General features: G+C 45.1%; 1 protein-coding gene across 5 annotated transcripts in view; it reads left to right on the plus strand.

The window, feature by feature from the left end:
* BAZ2A (bromodomain adjacent to zinc finger domain 2A) overlaps nucleotides 1-13171 on the plus strand; it is a 112197-nt gene that overhangs the window by 41217 nt on the left and 57809 nt on the right. The window contains exon 1 of one of the 5 annotated variants that reach the window (XM_068267564.1): nucleotides 6440-6812. The exons of the other annotated variants lie outside the window; for them this stretch is intronic. The gene's annotated coding sequence lies outside the window, so the exon portion shown is untranslated. Of the gene's footprint in view, nucleotides 1-6439; nucleotides 6813-13171 lie in introns of those variants that run through there. 5 annotated transcript variants of the gene reach the window in all.

Here is a 13171-nt window from a genome sequence, read left to right on the forward strand (position 1 = left end):
CAAATTCTTGTTGGTCCTTTTACAATTTTTATTGACCAACAATATTTTTGTTTTTGATGGCGACCACTACCTCCAGGTGCAGGGGGCGGCGATGGGGACTACGTGTGCCCCGTCTTATGCTAACCTGTACCTGGGGGAGTGGGAACGTAATTTATTTGCTAATGAGGATCTTTCAGTGTACCTGTTAGGGCTGCACGATTTTAGGGGAAAATCGAAATTGCGATTTTTCTCTCAGAAATCGCAATTTCGATTTTCCCCCGATTTTTTTCAAATCCTGCTTTTTGCACTTGAGGGGGGGGGGGGGGGGGTTGTTCACGGTCCGCAATGCCCGGTCCGCTGTCTGTAACTTGCTTCTGGCCCCGCTGGTGCGCTGATTGGCCAGAAGCAGTGAATATGCATAAGTGTTAATGAGCGGGCGGGGGGGGCGGATCCACTCGAGCGAGCGGCGGGCACATGCAGCATTACTAATCACTGGCTAGCGATGGAATGACGGCAGCGGTAGGCGGAGCTGTATGCTCTGTACAGCTCCGCCTACCGCTGCCATCATTCCATCGCTAGCCAGTGATTAGTAATGCTGTATGTGCCCGGCCGCTCTCTCGAGTGGATCCGCCCCCCGCTCATTAACACTTATGCATATTCACTGCTTCTGGCCAATCCGCGCACAGCGGGGCCAGAAGCCGTGATCCTCAACACTAGCGGCTTAACTAACAACATTAAGCTCGACTGAGATTTTCAGCTTGTGCTGCAAGGAGGGCACGTCTGAGTCAAGCGCTAGTACCAATAAGCATGTAACTTTAGAGAAAGAGAATGGAATCCGGGCACCTTCCGTCCAATGTGATTTATTGTTGCAAAAAATGACAGACATCCATCTGGGCAACACAAACATTGACTACCTCATCCTGGTGGTGTTCAAGGGTGATGGTCCGGTGGGGATGGTGCAGGAGCCAGGGCACAGGGTGGGACAAGCGACGGCCGTTTCGCGTCTATACAGACGCTTGGTCACGCTGCGTACCACTTTACTGGGCGCCCTGCGGACTTCCGGGTTATCACGGAGATTAGCCCCGCCCTTTCCGGAACCGGATAGTACCAGTCTGGTACTATCTGCGCTTGACTCAGACGTGCCCTCCTTGCAGCACAAGCTGAAAATCTCAGTCGAGCTTAATGTTGTTAGTTAAGCCGCTAGTGTTGAGGATCACTGCTTCTGGCCCCGCTGTGCGCGGATTGGCCAGAAGCAGTGAATATGCATAAGTGTTAATGAGCGGGGGGCGGATCCACTCGAGAGAGCGGCCGGGCACATACAGCATTACTAATCACTGGCTAGCGATGGAATGATGGCAGCGGTAGGCGGAGCTGTACAGAGCATACAGCTCCGCCTACCGCTGCCGTCATTCCATCGCTAGCCAGTGATTAGTAATGCTGCATGTGCCCGCCGCTCGCTCTAGTGGATCCGCCCCCCCGCCCGCTCATTAACACTTATGCATATTCACTGCTTCTGGCCAATCAGCGCACAGCGAAGGCACTGACGATCAGTAGATCGTCTTGCCTCGAACCGCGGTTTCGGTTTTGAACCGAAAAACCGTGCAGCCATAGTACCTGTGCCGGATTTTGGTCTGGCACAGGTACATAGATGACATCTTCATGCTTTGGTCTGGTGATCAGAGAGATCTGAATGCATTCATTGAATGTTTAAATATCAATGATCGAAATTTGCGATTCACCTTTAGCTATGATCAACATTCAATTTCTTTTTTGGATCTGATGATAGTCTGTGATCATATGGGGAACATCCATACCACTCTATATAGGAAGGAGACGTCAACTAATGCCCTCCTACAGGCCACCAGCTGCCACCCGGCACATACGGTGAGGGGCATCCCTACCAGACAATATCTAAGAATCCGACGCAATTGTACCAGCGACGAGTCATTTGTTCGAGAGGCGGGGGCTTTGCGCACACGTTTCCAGGCCCGGGGCTACAATGACAAAGTCCTCAGACAGGCCTTTAAGAGAGCACGTAGCAGTGATCGGTCTAAACTCCTCAATTCAAACAGAATAACTGAGCCCACCAATCGACAGACGAGATTTTGCACTCGATATTGCTCAGAGCATGATCTAATCATGCATGCTCTGGACAAATATTGGTACATTTTATGTAATGATCCACAATTATCCCCTTTTGTTACACCAAGGCCCAGAATTGCCTTCCGCAGAGCACCGTCACTTAGGGACTCTTTGGTTAGGAGTCACTTTGACGGTGTTGATGGCCCAAGACCGCATTGTCAGACCCTTGGTACCTACACCTGCGGAGGTTGCAAATTTTGCAGATACGTGCATGTGGGTGGGTCTGTTCTGCTTCCAAACGGGAGACAGTGGAGGCTTTCGCACTATGTCAATTGTTTGACAAAATTTGTGGTATATATGCTAATGTGCCCCTGTGGGGCTTTTTACATTGGCAAGACCACACGGGAATTGCGTGAACGCATTTCAGAACATAAAGTATTAAGAGTGCGACCTCCACTGCTCCTGTCGGCCAGCATTTCAGACAATTCCATGAGGGGAATTATAGCGGTCTTAGATTTGTTGGATTAGACCGCATACATGGATCAATTAGGGGGGGCAATCAAGATAGATTACTTAAGCAGAGAGAATGCCGGTGGATCTTCGATCTTAAGGCAACAGTTCCTCCTGGTCTCAACGAGATGGAGGGATTTGCATCTTTTTTGCCTGTTTAGTTCGGGCATTCTGGATGCTAGATGGGTGTTCCTATACCTCCTCTATCCTCTGGTGCACTGCCTTACCACACTGCCTGGGCGGCTGGGTGTGCCCGGGCTGTATATTGCTCGTCTGACACTGATTCTGGACAGTCTTCTCTTTTTATATATAGAGGTGTAGGTTTGAGGCGTAGAGTTAGCCTTCATGTGGTCTGGTCGCTGTTTTGTTACGGCGATCTAGACACATATGTTTGCATATTCATTTAAAGGCATGGGTATACATTGCAGGTTAATCAGTGATGTATGTGATGTCTGAATGTTGTTTTTGATGCCTTCTGGTAGTTATGATTTTACCTGCGGGGCGTTCCCTTCCGCCCTGTGCCTTCCTCCGCAAGCGTCTACGGGACTCCGCGCTGCCTTTGGTGGCTTGGGCGGTGGGACTCCCGGCGGCGCTGTGCGGTTGGCGCGCGTCTTCTGCCTCCCCTCCCTGGACGCTGGTTACAGCGGCAGGGGGTGGGCGTGGTTTGGTGGACGGCGCGTGCCGCCGTCGGCGGGTGGTGGGCGTGGCCGGATGGTCCCGCCCCTCGGGTCAGTGATTGGCTTAATCAGCCAACTTAAATGTCACGCTGCACGTTGAGTGGTGAGCCACGCCCCCTGAGGAAACGAGCAGGTAGCTCGTGAAACATGTCGGGGCTCTAGGTGGCGTCACCGCATGTTTGCCCCACTCTCCCGCTGCCTTGGACCGCCTGGACTCTCTCCACACGCCTGGCACTGTTATACCTGAGGGGACGCATACAGCAAGCTTGCCCCAGGGTGCTGGCAGACACGCATGGACTCTGAAACTCACTCAAACCCAGGATGGCATCTGTGGTGAGCCACAATCAAGGTACTCTATGCAAAATTGTCAGCAGCGACTGAAGGTGCACATGCCTATGTGGACAGAACTCTGCTACTGCCTTTTAATATACTGCTATGCACTAACCGCTTGCGAGGACAACTGAGTATCCATTGTGCTACATGTGCTGCACTAACCAACTGCAAGCCTTTCTTTTACGCTGGGATTGATGCATTAACGTTTTATCACTGGCAGCGGGTGAGGACATTGTGCTTCTATATCTGCGGACTATGCATTAACAAGGTTCCTTTCAGCTGTTACCAAAATGGAGCACTTTTAATTTCTCCAGCATTGGACTACATGTCAGTAAATCATCTCTGACTTTTTAGGCGGCAGCAAATGTGTCTGAACTTTCAGTTACAATCTTTTTTGACATATATGAGAGTGCACTTAGTATGATGGCCATGGTCTGGGTTGGATGACTTGTGTGTTTCGATGAATGTGGGGAGCTCCCGGGTGGGATTATAGGCTAGCTGGGTATAGAGCTAGGGGCAATTTTAAACGGTTTGTACATATACATTTTTTGATATCCATTAAAGTCTTTTGATAAATTTATTGATGTGTTTAGTTTTGGTGTGTATCGTCCGCCCCATGATTCCTTCCTACTAATTGGTGCTGCTGACATATATTGTACACCTTCACCATTGACACTGCCTCATAACACAGAATACATACTGGTTTGTCTTTTCAAGTGAGAACACATATTTGCTTTCCCACCATTCATTAAATTGTCTTCCTTTGAGTTTGTTGTCAACTTTTGTCTTCTTGAAAATGTTGGGATTGCTTGTTGATATTTCTAATCTCTGCTCGTGGAAAAACCACCTGTGAGTATGAACTAGTAACATTGCACTCTAAGGCCCATATGCTATTAACTTTTTCACCTGAGTTATCTCCTAGGAGATAAATTTCATCTTCTCTTTAAAATAACTTTTCAGCATTTTACAATTAAAAATGTAACCAAAAGTTGGTGAAAAGTGCTATCAAATTTATTTTGAGTATTTCATTGTTAGCTGTTGGCTTAAAAGGCATTTTATCACAAGTAGGCATGCTCTCACAAGTAATAACAAGTGTGTAAATACTCGTATTTGTAATTTAAATGAGCTATAATTAGCTCAGGTGTGCGGCGGGGACATATGGGGTTAGTTACCTATAATTCCGCATCCTTCCTGCACTCCAAATAGCTTGCACGCGTCCTATTGGACGTGTTGCAAGCCTCACTGCAGGCACTTCCTTCTTCAAGCCGAAAGGAGGAAGTGAGTGGTGATGAGACTTGCAACACATCCAATAAGACACGTGCAAGCTATTTGGAGCGCAGGGAAGACACAGAATTATGGGTAACTAACTTATGTCCCCGCCGCACACCTGGGCTAATTAATGCTCATTTAAATTATGAATATGAGTGTTTACACACTCGTTATTACTCGTGAGAGCATGCCTGATCACAAGTTCTGAAAATATCAACAAGGAGAAAGCTCAGGAGAAAAAAATGTATTGCATATGGGCCTAAGTGTGGGGCATCACTTCATAGGCCAAAATCTAAGTGCATTGTGGGAGATGTAGAACGCTGGCAATGTGTGCTTTATATTAGCATAGATCTTATTTGGGACATTCGTGCATTTGAGGCTCTCACAAGCCCCATACAATGGCAAGGTAGACCGGATTCGGTCTAAGGGTCTTGAATTTGACACCTGTGCTTTAGAGTGTAAGTTTGCAATGGCAGTGTTCTCTCTATTTTGTGTCTTGTGATTTGCTGTACATTTACGTTGTCAGTATAACAATTATGTTGTCTACCACTTCTGTGTTATTTACCAATGTCTCTATTTTATATATACCAAGAAGTTTTTTTATCAGGATGATACCATTTATTGGCTAACATTTAGTTAGCCAATAAATAGTATCATCCTGATACAAAACTTCCTACTTTTACTGATGGCTAACACGGTACAATACCCTACTGCTACTTATTTATACCAATGCCTGTATTTTTATGTGCCCATGTTTATTTGTTACTCCGCACAGCACCATGGAAGATAATGGCGCTAATGTAAATCATTGGCGCAAGTCTAATTTAGGGGACCCAGCAGGAAACCTCACTGGGAAATTCCAGCAATGTGTTTTGGTGGACAGCACTCTTGAATTTTTAGGTTTCTGGTCTTATTCTCTCCTGCGGATTTTAGTGGTTTTGAGCGTTTTTTTTGGCATCAGGCAATCCCCGCCTGTTCCGGATAAATGAGACTCTACTGTAACTTGTAGTAAACTACGCCCACACTATTTGGCCAATCTGAATCACAACGCTTTGTGCTGTAGAGAGGACCCTGTGATCAGAGAACTGTTCTCTTGGAGGTTTCCTGCTGGGTTCCCTAAACCAGTTTAGCGCCAACGTGTTAATTAAAAAAAAAGATATATATACAGCATAGTCCCCGTTATGTGGGATTCAGGCAACCGGAAGTCTCAACTAATCAGCATGCTTGAGGGGATAACAAGGACTGTGTTTTGGGGGGGTTTGCAGGGCATGAAATACTTACCAAGCCTCCAGCGCCATCTTAGAACCTTCCTGTAGCTCCTAGCAGCTCTCATGCGTCTGTGCATGGCTCCCAGCGTGTCACGTGACTCGACAGTCACATGGAGTACATGGAGGCCCCCGAAAAAAACACTAGAAGCTACAGGAAGATTAGAAGATGGGGATTGAGGCTCGGAAAATATTTAATGCTGCACAGGGGAAGGTTTGTGCTTTTTAGGCCAGTTGCTCAAGCAACCAGAGATCCTTGCCAGTGCCAGATACTGGGGACTTTGCTGTATAACTGATCACTTTACAACTGGATTCATTATCAAGCTGTCTGGTATCAATCAGTACCTTACATTTCAGCCTCTGCTAGTTCAGTTTATTGTTAAAAAAATATAGAGTAGTGGGATTGTACATCACATCTCTCCCTGGTGATGATGATGATATGACAGCTGTGTGTGGGACAGTCACAGCGCTGGAGAGAGATAGAGAAGTTGGTGCAGGGCAGGCTCTAGGACCCGGCGGCCTCCCCTGTACTTCCTGCCCAGCTCTCTCTCACACACGCTCAGCCTCCCTCTCCACACACAGCCCGGAGCTGCGGCCTCGTCCTGCTCCCTCCTCCTCCGGCCAGGCCGGGGACACCATGTGAGGACAGGCCGCTGGCGGCTCCTATCTCTTCTTTCCTCCAGCATCCCCGGCTCGGGTGAGTAGAGCAGCCCGCGCTGACACTCTGGGGGAGCGGACACTGCGGGGCTCACAGGCCTCCCCCACACCGGACTCTTCATACAACTTCTTCTTTATGTAGCGATGGGGGACAGTGCTGTGTATGAGGAGCAGCCCCGGCCGGCAGGATGGATGGACGGCTTGTCCTGTACCCCGCCTGCTGGAGAGGGGGCTGCCAGCGCCGCACGCAGCAGCAGCATAATAATAATAATCAGAATAACAAGTCATTATCCCTCCTCACATCTCACCGTAAAGGCCCAGCCAGAGATGTAATGGCTTCCCTGTTAATAATCCGAATCACGCTCATTAGTATGTCTGCACTACAGCACTGTGGCTTCATGAGGCTCTATCCTGCTCTCCCCTGGCTACAGGGAATCATCAGCATTATTCATTTACAGATATTGATTTTAATATGAAATGGGCAGCAGAAAGTTGTGCTGATCTGTGTAGAGATGCTCAATAATGCTGTAAACCTGATCAGGATGGCTCTGAGCTCCCTCTATACTGTATAGAGATTATCTCATGCCCCCCTCGTGTAGTAATGGAGTCTTCACCATTTTATGATTGAATAGTTTCTTCTTTCTCTAATGTGCATGAATCATAGCACACTTACACAAGCAAATGGAGCAGGCCTGTGCATTTAAATCCCCTGCAACCTTTTTCTTTTGTTAAACAAAGCTGTACTTTTTTTCCTTCCTGCACAAGGCTGCATGGGGCACTACACTGTGTGGCTTTGTTTATGGTAGGCAAGCAGTGGTAAAGTTCTTTTTTAATTTTATATTTTCTCTTTGCAGTTTGGGGAAACTAATTTGAACGTGCTAAAGAAGTATGTATATATATATATATATATATATATATATATATATATATATATATAGTTTAGGTCTGGGACAGTGTTTGTTTCACCCAAATTTTGTTTTTGAATTTTATATTTAGCTATTATTATTTAGCATATATATATATATACAGACAATATACTCTGTACAGCGCTGCGGAAGATAACAATACTATTGTATTATCTTCTGCAGCGCTGTACAGAGTATATTGTCTTATCACTTAACTGTCCTTCAGAAGAGCTCACAGTCTAATCCCTACCATAGTCATATGTCTATGTATGTATCATGTAGTGCATGTATTATAGTCTAGAGCCAATTTAGGGGGAAGCCTATTACCGTATCTGTATGTGTGGAGTTTATGGAGTACATATAACTATTTGTCAGTCACTGACCCTGAGAGACCTGATGTGTCTACAACCTAGGTTCTCAACTTGTGGCACGCATACCCCAGGGGGTACTTCTGATGGTTCCAGGGGTACTCAGACTTGATATACAGTACTTAAAGGACTTCCAAGGCCAAATAGACAAAAAACATTTTTTACCTGTATCATTTTTAAATCCAAGGCAGAGACCCTTCGTGCCCTCCGCTCCGTTCTGCTGCCAATGTATCTATTTCAATGCCCCCAGGTTGGGTGCCGACCCCACCGCATGGGTCGTGCGCCATTCCACCTCTAAGATGGCCGCCGAGAGGAGCCGCGGCTGCGCAGCCTTTAGCCCTCCTCCAGTCGCGTACTGGGTCCCGGCATCCTCCTGAGCGTACGTCGGGCGCGCTCACATCACTGTGCCCGACGTACGCTCAGGAGGATGCCGGGACCCAGTACGTGGCTGGAGGTGGGCTAAAGGCTGCGCAGCCGCACTAGCGTCCATGCGTGCTGCGCAGCTGCGGCTCCTCTCGGTGGCCATCTTAGAGGTGGAATAGCGCTCGACCCATGCGGTGGGGTCGGCACCCGACCTGGGGGCATTGAAATAGATACATTGGCGGCGGAACGGAGCGGAGGGCATGGACGGTCTCCGCCTTGGATTTAAAAATGATACAGGTAAAAAAACATTTGTCTATTTGGCCTCGGAAGTCCTTTAACCAAGAATAACAAATTTAGAGTTTTAGAAAATCCTATTTAAACAGCAAATTAATATTTTAGCTAATTAAAAGTATTAGTAAATACTTGGAAATTGTTTAAAACCAATTATCATGTAATACAATTAAATATATATTTGTCAAGGGGTACTTGTGATGCTTGTTAAGTTGGTACTTGGTGAGTACAGGATTTGAAAAGGGGTAAATACGAATAAAATGTTGAGAAACACTGGTCTACAACACTCAGGCAAGAACACACACAACAGTCAAGTGTAGGAAACTATGGTCATCTTACAAGCGGCCATACACTGGCTGATTTTTGCAGCAGATTTAATCTGCCACAGTAATTATTTTACTGTTACCAGTCAAATTGATATTGTCTCGTACACACATTAGATCTTGCTTGGCTGAGAATCCAGCATGTGCAGCAAAAAGTGCATTTTCTTATTTTTTTTTTCTCTGCATGCTGTAGGGTCTGGTTTGCTCATTTCCCACCTCCAATCTCCAAGGAACATGACATAATGTTTGGCTCTAACCAAACACTGTCTGTACAGCGCTCATTCCCATATTTGCCTTAATGATCCATTAACAGTTGTTGAAGGTAACCAAAATCTAGCGTGTATGTGAAGCTTGGAAAACTTTACCACCACTAGAGATGGCCCACCCTTGGAGAACTCATGGAGAAGCACTTGATCAGCTGATAGATTTGTAAGCCTCTGATTTGCTGTGATGACTTCCTGGTTTAACACATGATCATGACCAGCAAATCAGAGCCTTACAAATCTATCAGCTGATCAAACTGATCATGTGCTTCTCCATGAGTTCTCCAAGGCTGGGCCATCTCTAACCACCACGGCAGTGTTGGTAAACTTTCAGCAGCTGGACAGCTGATTGCTAGACAGCTTCATAGTTGTGTACTGCATTGAGAATTATGCCTGGTGCACACCATGCAATTTCCAGTTAGATGGGTCGAATCAATTATTTCTGACAGGTCCGATCTGATTTCTGATCGTTTTTCTAATTGGTTTTGTACAGAAGTGATCAAAAAATCAAACAGAAAAACGATCGGAAATCAGATCGGACCTGTCGGAAATAATTGATTCGACCCATCTATCTGACGGGAAATTGCATGGTGTGTACCAGTTAGTACATTTGTAGAACAGCAGTAGTTCAATATATTTGATGGGATTTAGGGCCTGTACACACTGCTGCGCTTGCGCTGCGTTTTTCAGTGTGTACAGACCCTAAAGCTGAAATCTAATAGCCATAGAGTCCTGCAATGGTGAATTGTTTTGACCAATTGATTCTCCATGGTAGGAAGAAACAATCTGTTCAGTATTGGGCCACATTTGAACTTTCTTATGATTACATTACATTACATCTCCAGTTGCGGCAGATTCACAGTTAGTGTTTGCTTTCATATACCTCAAAGCCCAGCTTTGTGGAGTTGTCACAAGTGGGGACACAGAAGGAAATAACAAACCGGCACAGGTTTCTACCTTTCCCTATGCCTTTTTCTAAAGCAAAAACAGAAAAAATGTAGTTTGATGCCTTTGCTGTGAAACAAAAATAATGATCACATACCTGCTCCAGGCTGCTAGCTCTCATGCAAAGAGGTGGTGCTGGGCAGGTCTGGGTCATGATGTCGCATGGATTTGTTCATAATGTAGTGTGCTGTCAGTAGTCTGTGACCTAATACCAGTGCTCCTTTTGGGATAAGTGAATGAGCTGTGCATTCTAATGGAATATTACAGCCATTGAAATACATTAATTCAGTATTGCATGAAAGTTTGTGTTGCTTTGTGTTCCATTTCCTGAAGTTGGGAAATGTTGTTTCTGTAAGTTTAGAATAGAAACCCAAGCCTTGCTTGCTTCATATACCTAATGGCTTGGTGCTAGGATGTGATATTTTATAACAGTTAGGGCTCGTTTCCACTAGGACGAATTCGCATGCGTGGCCTGCATGCGAATTCGCTTAGTCAATGAAAGTGGATGGGACTGTTTCCACTTGTCTTTTTAAACGCACGTTTTTATGTGCAGAATTTTTCTGCACGGTAGGGCCTGCAGAATTCGCCTGCGTGAGGAATGCAGGCGAATCGCAGCCCATGTATTTGATAGGGAAAACGCGCGTGCGTTTTTTGCCGCGATTTCGCGTGCGAATTCGCACGCAAAGTAATACAAATTGGACCAGGCAGTGACATGGTTAAATTCGCATAGACCCTGCCTATGCGAATTCGCACGCGAAATCGCGGCAAAAAACGCACGCGGAATCGCATCCGCATGCGTTTCTGTCAGCGGTGGAATCCCAGGGATTCGCACCGCACTAGTGGAAACGGGCCCTTATCATTAATGCTGGTAGATGTCATGAACTGTTGAGAGAAAGTAGTATACACTGGCAGACTTTCTCCCGACATGCTCAAAAGATAGACCTCTCTCTGATTGATATCTAATCACAGCGGGATCTATCATTGCCACACACTCTAGATTGATTTTTTTAATAGACTTAAATGGGCCCATACACTCAGCCGATTAGCGGCCTGATCGAGCGATAGGAATTGATTTCAATCGATCTGACATGCTGGAAAATCCTAGGTCGATCTGATGAGGTTGCTTATCAATTTGCATTGGACCTAATGGAAATCTGATGGCAAAATGCCATCAGATCGATTTTCAATAGATTTCATACTGAAAGCTATTGTAAATCTGTTCCTAGTAAAAAATGTTCCTAAACACATCAGATAGATCAGAAAATCTATCCGACGATCTATCTGCTGCTAATCTAACAAGTGTATGGCCACCTTTAGAATGAAATCTACCAGGTCAGTGTCCTCCATGTTATTGCTGCTCCCTTTCCTTAAATTTTTTTTTTCTTAGAAAGAAAGGACTCTTTGGGCATGCTGTCTTTACCAACTTTAAAGGTCACCTGAAGTGAAAGGGATATGGAGGCTGCCATATTTCCTTCCTTTTAAACAATACCAGCTGCCTGACATTCCTGCTGATCTCTGGCTTCAGTAGTATTTGGATGACACTCCTGAAACGAGCATGCGCCTAATGCGTCAGCCTTCAGTCAGAAACATTTGCTCTGCATGCTCGTTCAGAGCTTATGAATAAGGGTCTTAGGGGCAGAGGATAAGCAGGACTGCCAGGCAACTGGTACTACTTTAAGGAAATAAATATGGCGGTCTCCATATCCCTTTCACATCAGGTGACTTGTAAAGTTGGTAAAGACAGCATGCCCATATATATGAAATCTAAGTGGTGTGTCGATAAAGAGAATGGACAATTACAAAACATCTTTGTGACAAGTGGATTTATCCTTTATATTTTCCTCATGTGCACTTTGAGGTGTGTATTCTCTAGACCTGTCTCAATACATTTTCATGGCTTGCACCCCTTTTATTTAGGATGCAGTTTGTCTATTTTTTTGGTTACATCATTTGAAGTTAGCCCCGACTGACTGATATAAATGTGTTAGTAGAGATGGTCAGTGAGGACCTAGTACAGTACCGGTAATTCCAGTTTGCTTGCAAACTTTAATGCAGCTTTGAATTGGGCCAATCAAAATTGGCAGTTCATGCATTTGATTGGCCCAGTTCCAAGTTGCATGAGAGTTCCATAATTGGACGCTAACATTCCAGGTGAGTGTTTAGATTACTAAAAATACTTATCAGAGTTATTTATATATGTTTTATCATTTGTTCATAACCTAAACCAGTGTCTATCAGCTTTATTATAATATGTCACCTTATGAAATGGTTTGCCATTTGCTCCCCTCTGTAAGCGACCTCATCTCAAGTCCTACTTGACTCCTATATGTCAGGAGTCCTGAAATACTGAGTATAAATGCATTTAATTTTAGTATTTTTTATGTATGATTGATCATTTTATGCATCTCAAAATTCGTAGAGGATTGAATATAAGTACCCCTTAACACCATTGTTAATTGCTGGGGAACATGCACTATGTGTTGCGAACTTAGGCTCTAGATTTTTACCAATGACTATCTGCCTGGGCTTTGTTGTCTTCCCTTGTGTTTAAATGGGGTTTCTCCTAATGCTTAGGGGGCATACACGCATGCAATTTTAGGTTGGACAGTCACTGACCAATGTTACCACTTCTATGTAGCATGAGGTCAGCAGATTTAAAATACTATGAACAGACTGTGTAGGTAAGCTCTCATACTACATGGAAGTGGCAAAATTGGCCAATCAAAATTGCATGTGTGTACCAGGCTTTAAACTTCCTTCCACGTCCCAAAAATTGTTTGGTGGAATAATTGACTTTCTCCTAAATCGCTAATACAATCTGGTAGAAAGTAGGAACGTTAAATTTTAAGCCACGTTGGGACTGGATCTGATGCGAATGATTGCATGCCCTCTTTTGAAATAATGTGGCATATAAATATAGAAAAGTAAAATAAATAGTAAA

The sequence above is a fragment of the Hyperolius riggenbachi genome, chromosome 2, assembly GCF_040937935.1.
Source record: "Hyperolius riggenbachi isolate aHypRig1 chromosome 2, aHypRig1.pri, whole genome shotgun sequence".
Lineage (NCBI taxonomy): Eukaryota > Metazoa > Chordata > Amphibia > Anura > Hyperoliidae > Hyperolius > Hyperolius riggenbachi.